Below are 14,573 nucleotides of genomic sequence, written 5' to 3'. Positions count from 1 at the left end.
AGTGGCGGTTGGAGCCACACAGCCACCAAAGCCCGCTGACATCAGTTCCTTTCTTTCTGCACCTTCGTGCACAGTTCCAGAGCTAGTTCTTACTTTTTTCTCATCATTGGACAAGACTTTTTTCCAAATATATTTCCAGTATGCAAGGAACATGTCCCCTCCTAAAACTGCATGGTTTAAGTGTTTTAAAGATTGTCGCTAACAAATGCCTGTGACGGACCCTCCTGAGGTGTGCTTCTGGTGTCTGGGTGCGGGTCTCAACTCCAATTATTGCTGGAAGTGTCCTGATGAATCTAAAGGCCATCTACAAAGCTAAGCTGTATGTTGTGAACACTGCAGGACCAGAACTTACTCTTTATGAGGTGGCTATTTATGGAAAAGACAATCACCCAGATCAGTTCTGAGTACATTGCAGTAATAGAATGCTAAAGGGTCCATTTGTGTGAGGGAAAACGAAGAAGCTTCTGCAACCATTGCATTCTTTCCCTTACTTTGAGGGCCTCTTCAGGGGTTCGAGAAGACTTCCATACATCGCATTCCATCATCCATGGTTTTGGGAAGCCAGAAGCCAGAAACCAAACTCCATATAAGAAAACACAGCTCTTAAAACGGAGTTTCTGGTTGGCTAGGGTATGCACCTCAGCCAATCTAGTCAGGGTGAGTAAGTTACACACTAGAGATAACCTGTACTCACTCCCTGGTAGCTTGGCACAGAGCAGTAAAGCGTTTGTGCAACACGCTCACACCAGTGACACAATAAATACACAACAAAAGAGACTCCACATCATATTATATATTAAAATATAGGTCTTATATTGTAAACATTTCCTTAGTCAAACTGACATAAATCATAAATGCATGAATCCTAAAACACTTTGCATCAAATGCCATTCTGGTTATGCAGAAAATTAGGGATCGCCATACGTCATGAAAACATCAGTTCGATGGCATCTGTCGCTGTAGATACACATGGTATGCATGAGCTCGCCATCTGGTGTTGGGTCGGAGTGTTACAAGTTGTTTTTCTTCGAAGAAGTGTTTTCGAGTCACGGGACCGAGTGACTCCTCCTTCTGTGCTCATTGCGCATGGGCGTCGACTCCATCTTCGATTGTTTTCTTTCCGCCATCGGGTTCGGACGTGTTCCTGTCGCTCCGGGTTTCGGAACGGAAAGATAGCTGAAAACGGAAGATTTTCGACGGTATTGTTGCGATCCGGTTCGAGATAGACACATACGACGACGCGTTGAACATCGAAGCGCTTCGGTGCCCTTCGGGGTAGATTTCGGCACCCCGTCGGGGCCTAGTCGGCCCGACCGCGTGGAGAACAACGCCGATGGAACGGACCCCGTTTCGATTCTGCCCCGAATGCCACAACAAATATCCTTATACGGACCTACACTCGGTCTGTAACCTGTGCCTGTCACCCGAGCACAGCGAAGAATCCTGTGAGGCCTGTCGGGCGTTCCGGTCCCGAAAAACTCTGCGCGACCGTCGAGCGAGGAGACTGCAGATGGCGTCCACGCCAAAGGAGCGTCGACAGTTCGAGACAGAAGAGGAACAGGAGGAATCCTTTTCCATCCAGGATTCAGACTCCGACGAGCTAGACTCTACAAAAACTGTGAGTAAGACGTCGAGATCAGAACTTAAAAAAGGAAAGAAGGCCCAGGGGACGCCACTGCCAACCGGCCATGGCTCCACCCAAATTCTCGGTGACCAAAAATCGGCACCGAAAAAGGCCCATTCAGTGTCGAGATCGTCCGACTTCGGTCGAGACACCGGCACGCAGCCTCCTCGGGACCGAGAGAGTGCTAAACAGAAGCATCGACACCGAGAGTTCGGTGTCGACACAGATCGACGCCGAGACAGTGGCGCCGAAGACCATAGAGGCCAAGAATTTTCGGCCCAGAAAAAGAGGAAGGTTACCTCGGAGCCGAAAAAACAATCAACAGGGTTTTCGGAGCCGAAAAAAGCGACATCAGACCCTGTTTCAGGCTCCTATACTGAAGAGCATTCTATGTCTTCACAAATGAAGAAACATAGATTTGAACAAGAACTGCAATCCACTGACGTGGATCACACGCAAAAGCGTATCTTTATTCAGCAGGGGACTGGGAAGATCAGTACCCTTCCACCTGTCAAACGAAAGAGAACGCTTCAGTTTACTCCTCAGCAACAAACAGCACAAAAGGTAACACCTCCTCCCTCGCCTCCACCTGTAACTCCTGCTTCGCCAACTTACACCCCGTCACATTCGCCAGCTCACACCGCCATGAGCCACGATGACCAAGATCAGGATGCGTGGGACTTGTACGACGCACCAGTGTCTGATAACAGCCCAGACACATACCCAACTAGGCCATCACCACCGGAAGACAGCACAGCCTACTCACAAGTGGTGGCTAGAGCAGCACTATTCCATAATGTGGAACTACACTCGGAACAAGTAGAGGATGATTTTTTATTTAACACCCTCTCTTCAACCCACAGCTCCTACCAAAGCCTGCCGATGCTCCCAGGCATGCTACGCCATGCAAAGGACATTTTCAAGGAGCCAGTTAAAAGTAGGGCAGTGACGCCTAGGGTGGACAAAAAGTATAAGGCGCCTCCTACGGACCCTGTATTCATCACCTCTCAGTTGCCACCAGATTCTGTGGTGGTAGGGGCTGCCAGAAAACGGGCAAATTCACACACTTCTGGGGATGCACCTCCCCCAGATAAATAAAGCAGGAAGTTCGATGCAGCCGGGAAGAGGGTTGCTGTCCAAGCAGCAAACCAGTGGCGCATCGCAAATTCACAAGCGCTGCTAGCGCGATACGACAGAGCCCACTGGGATGAGATGCAGCATCTCATTGAACATCTCCCAAAAGATCTGCAAAAAAGAGCAAAACAGGTTGTTGAGGAGGGTCAAAACATTTCCAACAATCAAATACGCTCCTCCATGGATGCAGCAGACACGGCCGCAAGGACCATTAATACGTCGGTTACCATCCGTAGGCACGCATGGCTCAGAACGTCTGGATTCAAGCCAGAAATTCAGCAGGCAGTGCTTAACATGCCAGTAAACGAAAAACTTCTGTTCGGTCCGGAGGTCGACACAGCCATGGAAAAGCTCAAGAAGGACACTGACACTGCCAAGGCCATGGGCGCACTCTACTCCCCGCAGAGCAGAGGATCTTATAACACCTTCCGCAAAACACCTTTTAGAGGAGGGTTTCTGGGTCAGGCCACACAAGCTAGCACCTCACAGTCCGCACCGCCCACCTACCAGGGACAGTACAGGGGAGGTTTTCGGGGCCAGTATAGAGGGGGGCAATTCCTTAGGAATAGAGGAAGATTTCAAAGCCCCAAAACCACTACCAACAAGCAGTGACTCACACGTCACTCACCCCTCCCACACAACACCAGTGGGGGGGAGGATACGTCAATATTACGAAGCATGGGACAAAATAACTACAGACACATGGGTCCTAGCAATTATCCAACATGGTTATTGCATAGAATTCCTGCAATTCCCTCCAGACATACCACCAAAATCACAAAATTTATCAAAATACCATTCACAGCTTCTAGAGATAGAAGTTCAAGCACTACTGCAAAAAAATGCAATAGAATTAGTACCAAGCACACAAATAAACACAGGAGTTTATTCACTGTACTTCTTGATACCAAAAAAGGACGAAACACTGAGACCAATTCTAGACCTCAGAGTAGTAAACACATTCATCAAATCAGACCACTTTCACATGGTCACACTACAAGAAGTGTTACCATTGCTCAAAAAACACAACTACATGACAACCCTAGACCTCAAGGACGCATATTTCCATATACCAATACATCAATCACACAGGAAATATCTAAGGTTTGTATTCAAAGGAATACATTACCAATTCAAAGTATTGCCTTTTGGTTTAACAACCGCTCCAAGAGTATTCACAAAATGCCTAGCAGTAGTCGCTGCACACATCAGAAGGCAGCAAATACATGTGTTCCCGTATCTAGACGACTGGCTAATCAAAACCAGTTCGCTCACACAATGCTCAAACCACACAAATCAAGTCATACAAACCCTCTACAAACTAGGGTTCACCGTCAACTTTGCAAAATCAAACATTCTGCCAAGCAAAGTACAGCAATATCTAGAAGCCATAATAGACACGACAAAAGGAGTAGCAACGCCAACTCCACAAAGGATCCACAATTTCAACAGAGTCATTCAACACATGTCTCCAAACCAAACAATACAAGCAAGAACAATACTACAGCTCCTAGGCATGATGTCCTCATGCATAGCCATTGTCCCAAACGCAAGACTGCACATGAGGCCCTTACAACAGTGCCTAGCCTCACAGAGGTCTCAAGCACAGGGTCACCTTCTAGATCTGGTGTTGCTAAACCGCCAAACTTACCTCTCGCTTCTATGGTGGAACAGTATAAATTTAAACATAGGGCGGCCTTTCCAAGACCCAGTGCCACAGTACGTAATAACAACAGATGCTTCCATGACAGGGTGGGGAGCACATCTCAATCAACACAACATAAGAGGACAATGGAACATACATCAAACAAAACTGCATATAAATCATCTAGAATTATTAGCAGTTTTTCTAGCACTAAAAGCTTTCCAACCAATCATAACCCACAAATACATCCTTGTCAAAACAGACAACATGACAACGATGTATTATCTAAACAAACAAGGAGGAACACATTCAACGCAGTTAAGCTTGTTAGCTCAAAAAATATGGAAGTGGGCAATCCACCATCAAATTGGTCTAATAGCACAGTTTATTCCGGGGATCCAGAATCAGCTGGCAGACAATCTCTCTCGAGATCACCAGCAAGTCCACGAATGGGAAATCCACCCACAGATTCTGAACACCTACTTCACACTCTGGGGAACACCACAAATAGACTTATTTGCAACAAAAGAGAACGCAAAATGCCAAAACTTCGCGTCCAGATACCCACACAAGCAATCCCAAGGCAATGCCCTATGGATGAACTGGTCAGGAATATTTGCTTACGCTTTTCCTCCTCTCCCTCTCCTTCCTTACCTAGTAAACAAATTGAGTCAAAACAAACTCAAACTCATTTTAATAGCACCAACTTGGGCAAGACAACCCTGGTACACAACACTGCTAGATCTGTCTGTAGTACCACACATCAAACTGCCCAACAAACCAGATCTGTTAACGCAACACAACCAACAGATCAGACACCCGGACCCAGCATCGCTGAATCTAGCAATCTGGCTCCTGAAATCCTAGAATTCGGACACTTACAACTTAGCCAAGAGTGTATGGAAGTCATAAAGCAGGCCAGAAGGCCATCCACTAGACACTGCTACGCAAGTAAGTGGAAAAGATTTGTTTGGTACTGCCATCATAATCAGATACAACCACTAGACGCAACTCCAAAACATATAGTAAATTACTTGCTCCATTTACAAAAAGCGAAGCTAGCCTTCTCTTCTATTAAAATACACCTTGCAGCAATATCTGCATACCTGCAAACTACCTATTCAACTTCCTTGTATAAAATACCAGTTATCTAAGCATTCATAGAAGGGCTTAAAAGAATTATACCACCAAGAACACCACCTGTTCCTTCATGGAACCTAAACGTGGTTCTAACAAGACTCATGGGCCCACCTTTCGAACCCATGCACTCTTGCGGAATACAATTCCTAACCTGGAAAGTTGCCTTTCTCATCGCCATTACATCTCTAAGAAGAGTAAGTGAAATTCAAGCGTTCACAACACAAGAGCCTTTTATACAAATACATAAAAATAAGGTCGTCCTACGACCTAATCCAAGATTTTTACCAAAAGTTATTTCACCATTCCATCTAAATCAAACGGTAGAACTACCAGTTTTTTTCCCACAGCCAGATTCTGTGGCTGAAAGAGCACTACATACATTAGATGTCAAAAGAGCATTAATGTACTACATTGACAGAACAAAAAACATCAGAAAAACTAAACAACTATTTATTGCATTCCAAAAACCTCATGTAGGTAACCCAATATCAAAACAAGGTATAGCCAGATGGATAGTTAAATGCATCCAAATCTGCTACCTTAAAGCAAAAAGACAACTGCCCATTACTCCCAGGGCACATTCAACAAGGAAAAAAGGTGCTTCAATGGCCTTTTTAGGAAACATCCCAATGCAGGAAATATGTAACGCAGCCACTTGGTCTACGCCTCACACATTCACCAAACACTACTGTATAGATGTGCTATCCGCACAACAAGCTACAGTAGGTCAAGCTGTATTAAGAACTCTATTTCAGACAACTTCTACTCCTACAGGCTAAACCACCGCTTATGGGGAACTAACTGCTTACTAGTCTATGCATACCATGTGTATCTACAGCGACAGATGCCATCGAACTGAAAATGTCACTTACCCAGTGTACATCTGTTCGTGGCATCAGTCGCTGAGATTCACATGGACCCACCCACCTCCCCGGAAGCCTGTAGCAGTTCAGAAGTTACCTTCAATTTTGTACATTTGTATATATATTATTTAATCCTTTAATAGGTACATACTTACATTTTTCATTGCGCGGGCACTATTACTATAGTACAACTCCTACCTCACCCTCTGCGGGGAAAACAATCGAAGATGGAGTCGACGCCCATGCGCAATGAGCACAGAAGGAGGAGTCACTCGGTCCCGTGACTCGAAAACACTTCTTCGAAGAAAAACAACTTGTAACACTCCGACCCAACACCAGATGGCGAGCTCATGCATACCATGTGAATCTCAGCGACTGATGCCACGAACAGATGTACACTGGGTAAGTGACATTTTCATTACTGCAGATTGTGCAAATACTGCAAGGTCACTCACTACCCTGACCATGTGAGCACCAAAAAGGAGAAAATCATATGCACGATTATCACAGTATAATGGAGCATGAAATGCACCAGACCTTTTTACTACACACTATACGGTCCGTACAAATGCAACCCAAAGTAATATAAATTATAAGTACTGTGCACTGTAAATAATCATTGACATGGTACTCAGTGTCCTAGTCACACAGAAGCTGATATGTTATGTACTCAAAAGGATTAGTAAAGGCTACAGGTCACGTAATGTATGTGGCTTGGAAGCACTGACCTATATCACAACATGTCCACAGAACTGTACTAATCACAGGGTACCCCCCGAAATACCAACACAGGCATCGATCTGCGTGCCTATTAGGGTAAATATGGTAGTTGGTGAGAGCCGTCACAAAGGCAACTCCTTGCTTCTCCTTTGGGTACTGCCATGGCAACCCACTACCTCAATGTGTAGTGTCCTGAGATAAGTTTTGGGGGAGTGGGGTCATTCACACTTTTGATAAAGGGGGGGTGGGTGGGGGGGGGGGGTCTTGTTGCGGTATCCCCACTTCCCAGATGAGCAAAAGACAGCTACCCGAGAGCCTGTGGCACAGTTGCTAAAGGTGCGATACGGCTCCCTGGTTAAGCATTGGGGCTGCACCTATTAGGGTAAACACGGCCCAGCCTCCAGTGTCTCCCAGAGTGTAGCTGCTGCTCCTCTGGGTGTACGGGAGCTTCCACAATCCCGTGCAGGCAACAGTTCTGGCTGGGGGTCTGGGCAGTGTCCTGGGATGCCAGTGGGCCACCCGACACTCAGGGTGCAGTCCCACGGGCTGGAGACGCTGTGTAGTAGCCCGGAGTCAAGGTGAGAAAAGCGGATGCACTCAGAAGGATGAAGAGGAGAGTGCAGAGTGCACACAGTCAGACAACATGCCAGCCAGTGGGGGGGGGGAGTGTCCTCTTTGGAGTTTGGGCACTGTCGGACCAGAAGAAAGATATTGGGCACAGCATGGCCGACAGGAGAGGAGGCGTCCTGCTGCCATGCTTAGAGTCAGTGGTAATGGAGCATGGCACGCACCTGCGGCTTTATGAAGACCACGCAGGCAGGCCAGATGTGGCCAGGTGCAGGGTGGCTGTCCCTCCTGCCGCCCAACAACAGTCAGCACAGCAAAGCAAGGTCAAGTGGTGGTTCCTCCTGGCAGCCCCTGGTAGTACCTGGGTCCAGAATCAGGGAGATGGCTGGCACCAGAGCCACACACAGAAAAGCCCTCCAGTGAGTCCTTTGTCGCCCAGTACTTCAGGCAGCAGGGCAGTAACAGAGGAGCAGTCCAGATGAGCCCCTCAGTGCATTCCTTGTTGCAGAATCCCAGTTCCCAAAAGTGCTAGAAAATTACGGGGTGAGAGGCCCTTTACTTATTCAAAATGTCCATCTTCTAGAAGGTGGGCAAAGGTCTGACCAGTTCCAAGAAATTCCCTTCCCCTGTATCCTGGCTCCAGACATCAGTAGTGGTTAAACGAGCCCTTTGTGTGAGTGCAGGACACAGCCTATAGAAATGTAAAGTGTGCCCCTGCTCCCTCTCCCCCAGCCCAGGAAGACCATCAGTATGCAGATGTAACACTATCACATTTAACTCTCCCAGATGGATGGCTGTCTGGGGAGTATGCAGAAAGTGGCGCTGTCACTCTGCCCCAGACATGGCAAAGCACCAGAGTTATAAGCACAGAGATTTGCCCACTTTCTAAAAGTGGCATTTCTGAAATATTAATGTAAAATCCACCCACACCAGTAAGCGCAATTTCTCACTACCATTCCAAACATGCCCACACTCCCGCTTATAGATCAGAAATTACCACTCAGACACATATAAGGGAATTCCCAATACAAACCTATGAAAGGAGGAGCGCTCACTGCAGTGAAAAACGAAATAGCCTCTTTGCCTCTACGTTAACATGTAACACATACATTTATTTGTCCTACCTTTTTAAATACACAGCACCCTGCCCATAGAGCTATCTAGGATCTACCTTAGGGATGACTAAGGTATAGTAAAAAGGGAGTTTATAGTAAAAAGGGAGTTTTGGTCTTGGCAAGTAGTTTGACTTGCCAAGCAATGTGGCAGTAAACTGCACACACAGGCACTACAGTGGCAGGCCTGAAACAAGGTTGAAAGGCTACCTCTGTGAGTGCTGGAATCTGCACTGCAGGCCCACTAGTAATTTAATTTACAGGCCCTGGGTATATCACTTTACAAGGGACTTACAGGTAAACTAAATACACCAAACATGTAAAAAACAGTTATTCCAAGTTTTGAGGGTGAGAGCACATGCACTTTAGCACTCATTAGCAGTTATAAAGTGCCCAGATTCCTAAAGTCTAGAGAAATGAGGGTCAGAAAAATAGAAGGAGAAAGACGAAAGGTTTGGGGATAACCCTGCAGAAAGGGCCATTTCCAGCAATAGTAGCCATATCCCATATATTCTGGTGGCTGTCAATACACAGACGCATTATTACTGCAAACAAATCCCACATCTACAGTGTCTGCTGTGAGACCTTCAGCTCTCAACACTCCATCTCCTCCAGCACTGAACAATTTTTGCTGCAAGTGCCACCTTAAAAAGCACTGCAGCCCTGATTCTGCGAGGGCCCTCCAGAGGTAAACCTTTTCCTAGCTGCATGTTTTGAGTCATTGCTGGACCAGTGCTCAATAGACCCCCAATTCTCTACCTTCCAACAGTGCCTTGCCACAGTGTCACCACTGCCAGTGGTCACATATCTATTTGTTTCTGCGACAGAGCTGCTCCAGATATTAGCTAAGCATTACAGAATGCACTGTAACCTGGACCCCGAGTAACCCCCTCTTCTCCAGTTGAAGCACTAGCCCTTCTTCCAGTCATTACTGTGCTCCAATAATGAAAGACCATGAGGGTGAGCACCTGCCTTCTGGGGTTCAGGTTAGCCCCACTCCTTGGCTCTAGTTTTTGACTTTAAAGAAGTGGTGAAGCATCCGGGGTGCTATTGGAAGGGACCTGTAGTAATGGGTAAGTTCAGAGAACTTGTAACATGTAGAATATATATCTGTCTTATTGGATGTAGAACTAGAAAGACTAGTATGTTCTAGGTATTTCTGTGATGCTTGGAATGTTGGAAGCAGAGAGAGAGAACTGATATATGTGATGGTTCACCTGTATCTAATGAGAATGTTTAATAAAGAGCAGCTTTCTTGAGTTACTGCTTCAATACAGAACCCTTCAACTAAAAACCACCCAGCTTTCACTGTGGACCCACACCATTTAAGGCATAAAAAGAAGTGCTTGGAAGCAGACAACAGTCTCTGTTGATGGTTGAGTCATAAAATCCTGCTAATCGCTCAGCTTCAAACTAAAGGTGCTATTCAACTTTGAAACATTTTTATCACCTTCAGCTTTCAGGTACCAAAGCCACAGGCAAAATATCTTCCTCCTTTGGCAGCCTACTCTCCAGCAGTGATCAATGCAGAAGTCTACTGAGATAATGGTAATTCCAGGTTCAGTGGAGAAGCAACTTCAGTGTCCCCCTTGAGGCTTGCTCATTGTTACTCTTTAAAGCCTGTCACTCAAAACTCATAAATCCTAAAGCAGTCTGCTACACAAAAAAGAAAGCAGATAAGGTTTCTTACTTGGAGGTCTAAACTGCTGAGGAAGCATAACTCAGCTTGAACTACCCAACAACACTGTTGGCTGTTAGGTGTCTTATTCCACTAAGCAGTAGGAACTAATGCCTACTTTATACAGGGAGTGCAGAATTATTAGGCAAATGAGTATTTTGACCACATCATCCTCTTTATGCATGTTGTCTTACTCCAAGCTGTATAGGCTCGAAAGCCTACTACCAATTAAGCATATTAGGTGATGTGCATCTCTGTAATGAGAAGGGGTGTGGTCTAATGACATCAACACCCTATATCAGGTGTGCATAATTATTAGGCAACTTCCTTTCCTTTGGCAAAATGGGTCAAAAGAAGGACTTGACAGGCTCAGAAAAGTCAAAAATAGTGAGATATCTTGCAGAGGGATGCAGCACTCTTAAAATTGCAAAGCTTCTGAAGCGTGATCATCGAACAATCAAGCGTTTCATTCAAAATAGTCAACAGGGTCGCAAGAAGCGTGTGGAAAAACCAAGGCGCAAAATAACTGCCCATGAACTGAGAAAAGTCAAGCGTGCAGCTGCCACGATGCCACTTGCCACCAGTTTGGCCATATTTCAGAGCTCCAACATCACTGGAGTGCCCAAAAGCACAAGGTGTGCAATACTCAGAGACATGGCCAAGGTAAGAAAGGCTGAAAGACGACCACCACTGAACAAGACACACAAGCTGAAACGTCAAGACTGGGCCAAGAAATATCTCAAGACTGATTTTCTAAGGTTTTATGGACTGGTGAAATGAGAGTGAGTCTTGATGGGCCAGATGGATGGGCCCGTGGCTGGATTGGTAAAGGGCAGAGAGCTCCAGTCCGACTCAGACGCCAGCAAGGTGGAGGTGGAGTACTGGTTTGGGCTGGTATCATCAAAGATGAGCTTGTGGGGCCTTTTCGGGTTGAGGATGGAGTCAAGCTCAACTCCCAGTCCTACTGCCAGTTCCTGGAAGACACCTTCTTCAAGCAGTGGTACAGGAAGAAGTCTGCATCCTTCAAGAAAAACATGATTTTCATGCAGGACAATGCTCCATCACACGCGTCCAAGTACTCCACAGCGTGGCTGGCAAGAAAGGGTATAAAAGAAGGAAATCTAATGACATGTCCTCCTTGTTCACCTGATCTGAACCCCATTGAGAACCTGTGGTCCATCATCAAATGTGAGATTTACAAGGAGGGAAAACAGTACACCTCTCTGAACAGTGTCTGGGAGGCTGTGGTTGCTGCTGCACGCAATGTTGATGGTGAACAGATCAAAACACTGACAGAATCCATGGATGGCAGGCTTTTGAGTGTCCTTGCAAAGATAGGTGGCTTTATTGGTCACTGATTTGTTTTTGTTTTTGAATGTCAGAAATGTATATTTGTGAATGTTGAGATGTTATATTGGTTTCACTGGTAATGATAAATAATTGAAATGGGTATATATTTTTTTTTGTTAAGTTGCCTAATAATTATGCACAGTGATAGTCACCTGCACACACAGATATCCCCCTAACATAGCTAAAACTAAAAACAAACTAAAAACTACTTCCAAAAATATTCAGTTTTGATATTAATGAGTTTTTTGGGTTCATTGAGAACATGGTTGTTGTTCAATAATAAAATTAATCCTCAAAAATACAACTTGCCTAATAATTCTGCACTCCCTGTAGTGACTTGTTATACTTTTTCACAAACGATCCCCTATGTTCGGTTGTTCTGTCCCAAGAGTGGTTTGGACTAGGAGTGATACATTCATCTTTGTTCAAAGGAGAAAGACTTGCTTTGAATCAGAACATTAAGCCAGATCAAGTAAAGGGAGAAGAAGCATTATTGATTTTGCAACTTTTTATCATGCAAATTGCTCATCAGAACGAGTGGGAAGAGGTATTAATTTTCATCTGTTTTGCCATGTTGCAGTGCGATTGGGTCTATGCTGGAGATACTTTCAGAACTGCTTCATGAATCTCCAAACAGGTCTTCAACTGGTAGTTTGGAACTGAGACCATCATGTTTGCCTGACTTTTGCTGTTGTCAGATCTCTGTCATCCTTGAGTAGGTTATGCGCATGCAAACTACGTACCAATTGTCAACAGAAGGTCCCACTGCTTCTGTGTCTCACAGCCAATCTGACATTTTGAAGTTGTTGATACCTGTAACCTCTTATACCTAGGACAACTCTTGAAGATTTTGAAATGTGGATGCATTCTTAAAACGAGTATAGTGGCAGCATGACACCTTGGCACTACATACTATGCACATATTGGATTTTCTCCTTGTAGTGTATTGCTAGGATTTTTGGCCTTTAGATTTGCAGTCCCAGCGATTGTTGTGGTGTTTGCCCCTCTGAAAGGTGGTGTGTAGTGGCATAATAGTGGGCATACCTGCAGGCAAGATGCAAAAAACTCTGGGAATGTGAGTGCATTCCTCGAGGGAACCAGTTGTGGTTATGTTGGTTGTTAGGATAGTTCAGGCCAAAGACTTGGAGCTTAACGTAAGAACAAACAAAACAGAAATGGTGTCTCTGTGGCAGAAATGAAATGTCAGTTTTGTGATTGACCCTTTTAGGGTGTTGATTCTTTGTAACAAAAATATATGTATTTTTTAGCATCTAATTATTCTTGTGTTCATTTAAACAAAATTAAATTTTCCTGTCTTCCAGATGTATTCATACCCACATGGGCATTTCAACACTTAAATACAGTTACTTGTGCCATAGGTTCACCTATTATTATGGCAAAACTGAATATGGGTGGGCTACTTACTTACCATGTATAACATCATTACAGTAATCACAGTTGCTATAATGTCAAGCTTGACTGTTGGGTTGTGATTTGGTTGTAATATTGTGTGCCGTATTCTCTGGCATACTTTTTCTTGTTCTTCTAGCAGCTGCCATAGTAATTAAAGTCTGAAAGTTAAGTATAAGAGAGAAACAAACAATTAGAACATAAACGTTTGTGTAACTTTTGGACACAAAGCTCTGTAGTGCCTTCCAAACTTTTGATGTCTCAAGGGGAACCAGTGATGATGCTTATGTGCATCGTAAAGGCATGAAAAGAGGTTTCTACTGTTCAAATCTGGAGAACGGTTTACTTGGAGATAAAGAACATTAATGAAGGCAGTACAGGGTTCCATCAAAACCACCTTTACTGAAGACACATAACATGTTTATTCCCCCATAGCCTCACAGGTTGCTCCCAGCACCACTAACTGTTGGGTCTGTGATTACCTAGTAAGAGAGTGTAAGGAAATGCCTTCCTTGGCATGGTTACCCCCTGACCTTTTGCCTTTTGTTGATGCCAGTTATGATTGAAAGTGTGCTGGGACCCTGCTAACCAGGCCTCAGCACCAGTGTTCTTTCCCTAAAACTGTACCTTTGTCTCAACAATTGGCACAGCCTTGGCACTCAGATAAGTCCCTTGTAACTGGTACCAAGGGCCTTGATGAGAGGGAAGGTCTCTAAGGGCTGCACCATGTCTTATGCCACCCTGGGGACCCCTCACTCAGCACATGCACACTGCCTCACAGCTTGTGTGCGCTGGTGGGGAGAAAATGACTAAGTCGACATGGCACTCCCTTCAGAGTGCCATTCCCACTCTCACTGCCGGTGGCATAGGTAATCACCCCTCTAGCAGGCCTTGCAGCCCTAAGGCAGGGTGCACTATACCACAGGTGAGGGCATATGTGCATGAGCACTATGCTCCTACAGTGTATAAGCAAAACCTTAGACATTGTAAGTGCAGGGTAGCCATAAAGAGTATATGGTCTGGGAGTTTGTCCGGTACGAACTCCACAGTTCCATAATAGCTACACTGAAATCTGGGACGTTTGGTATCTAACTTTTCAGCATTATAAATGTACACTGATGCCAGTGTGGGATTTATTGTAAAATGCACCCTGAGGACATCTTAGAGACGCCCCCTGAATACCAGTCCGACTCCTAGTGCTAGGCTGACCAGTTTCTGCCTGCCTGCCACAACCAGACGAGTTTCTGGCCACATGGGGGGGAGTGCCTATGTCACTCTGTGGCCAGGAACAAAGCCTGTACTGGGTGGAGGTGCTTCTCACCTCCCCCTG

General features: G+C 45.3%; 1 protein-coding gene across 1 annotated transcript in view; it reads left to right on the top strand.

The window, feature by feature from the left end:
- Positions 1–14,573, top strand: part of MROH1 (maestro heat like repeat family member 1) — a 1,237,492-nt gene that overhangs the window by 891,854 nt on the left and 331,065 nt on the right. The window lies entirely within an intron of this gene.

This window comes from Pleurodeles waltl, chromosome 2_2 (genome assembly GCF_031143425.1).
Source record: "Pleurodeles waltl isolate 20211129_DDA chromosome 2_2, aPleWal1.hap1.20221129, whole genome shotgun sequence".
Lineage (NCBI taxonomy): Eukaryota > Metazoa > Chordata > Amphibia > Caudata > Salamandridae > Pleurodeles > Pleurodeles waltl.
This window is presented reverse-complemented; position numbering and strand designations above follow the sequence as displayed.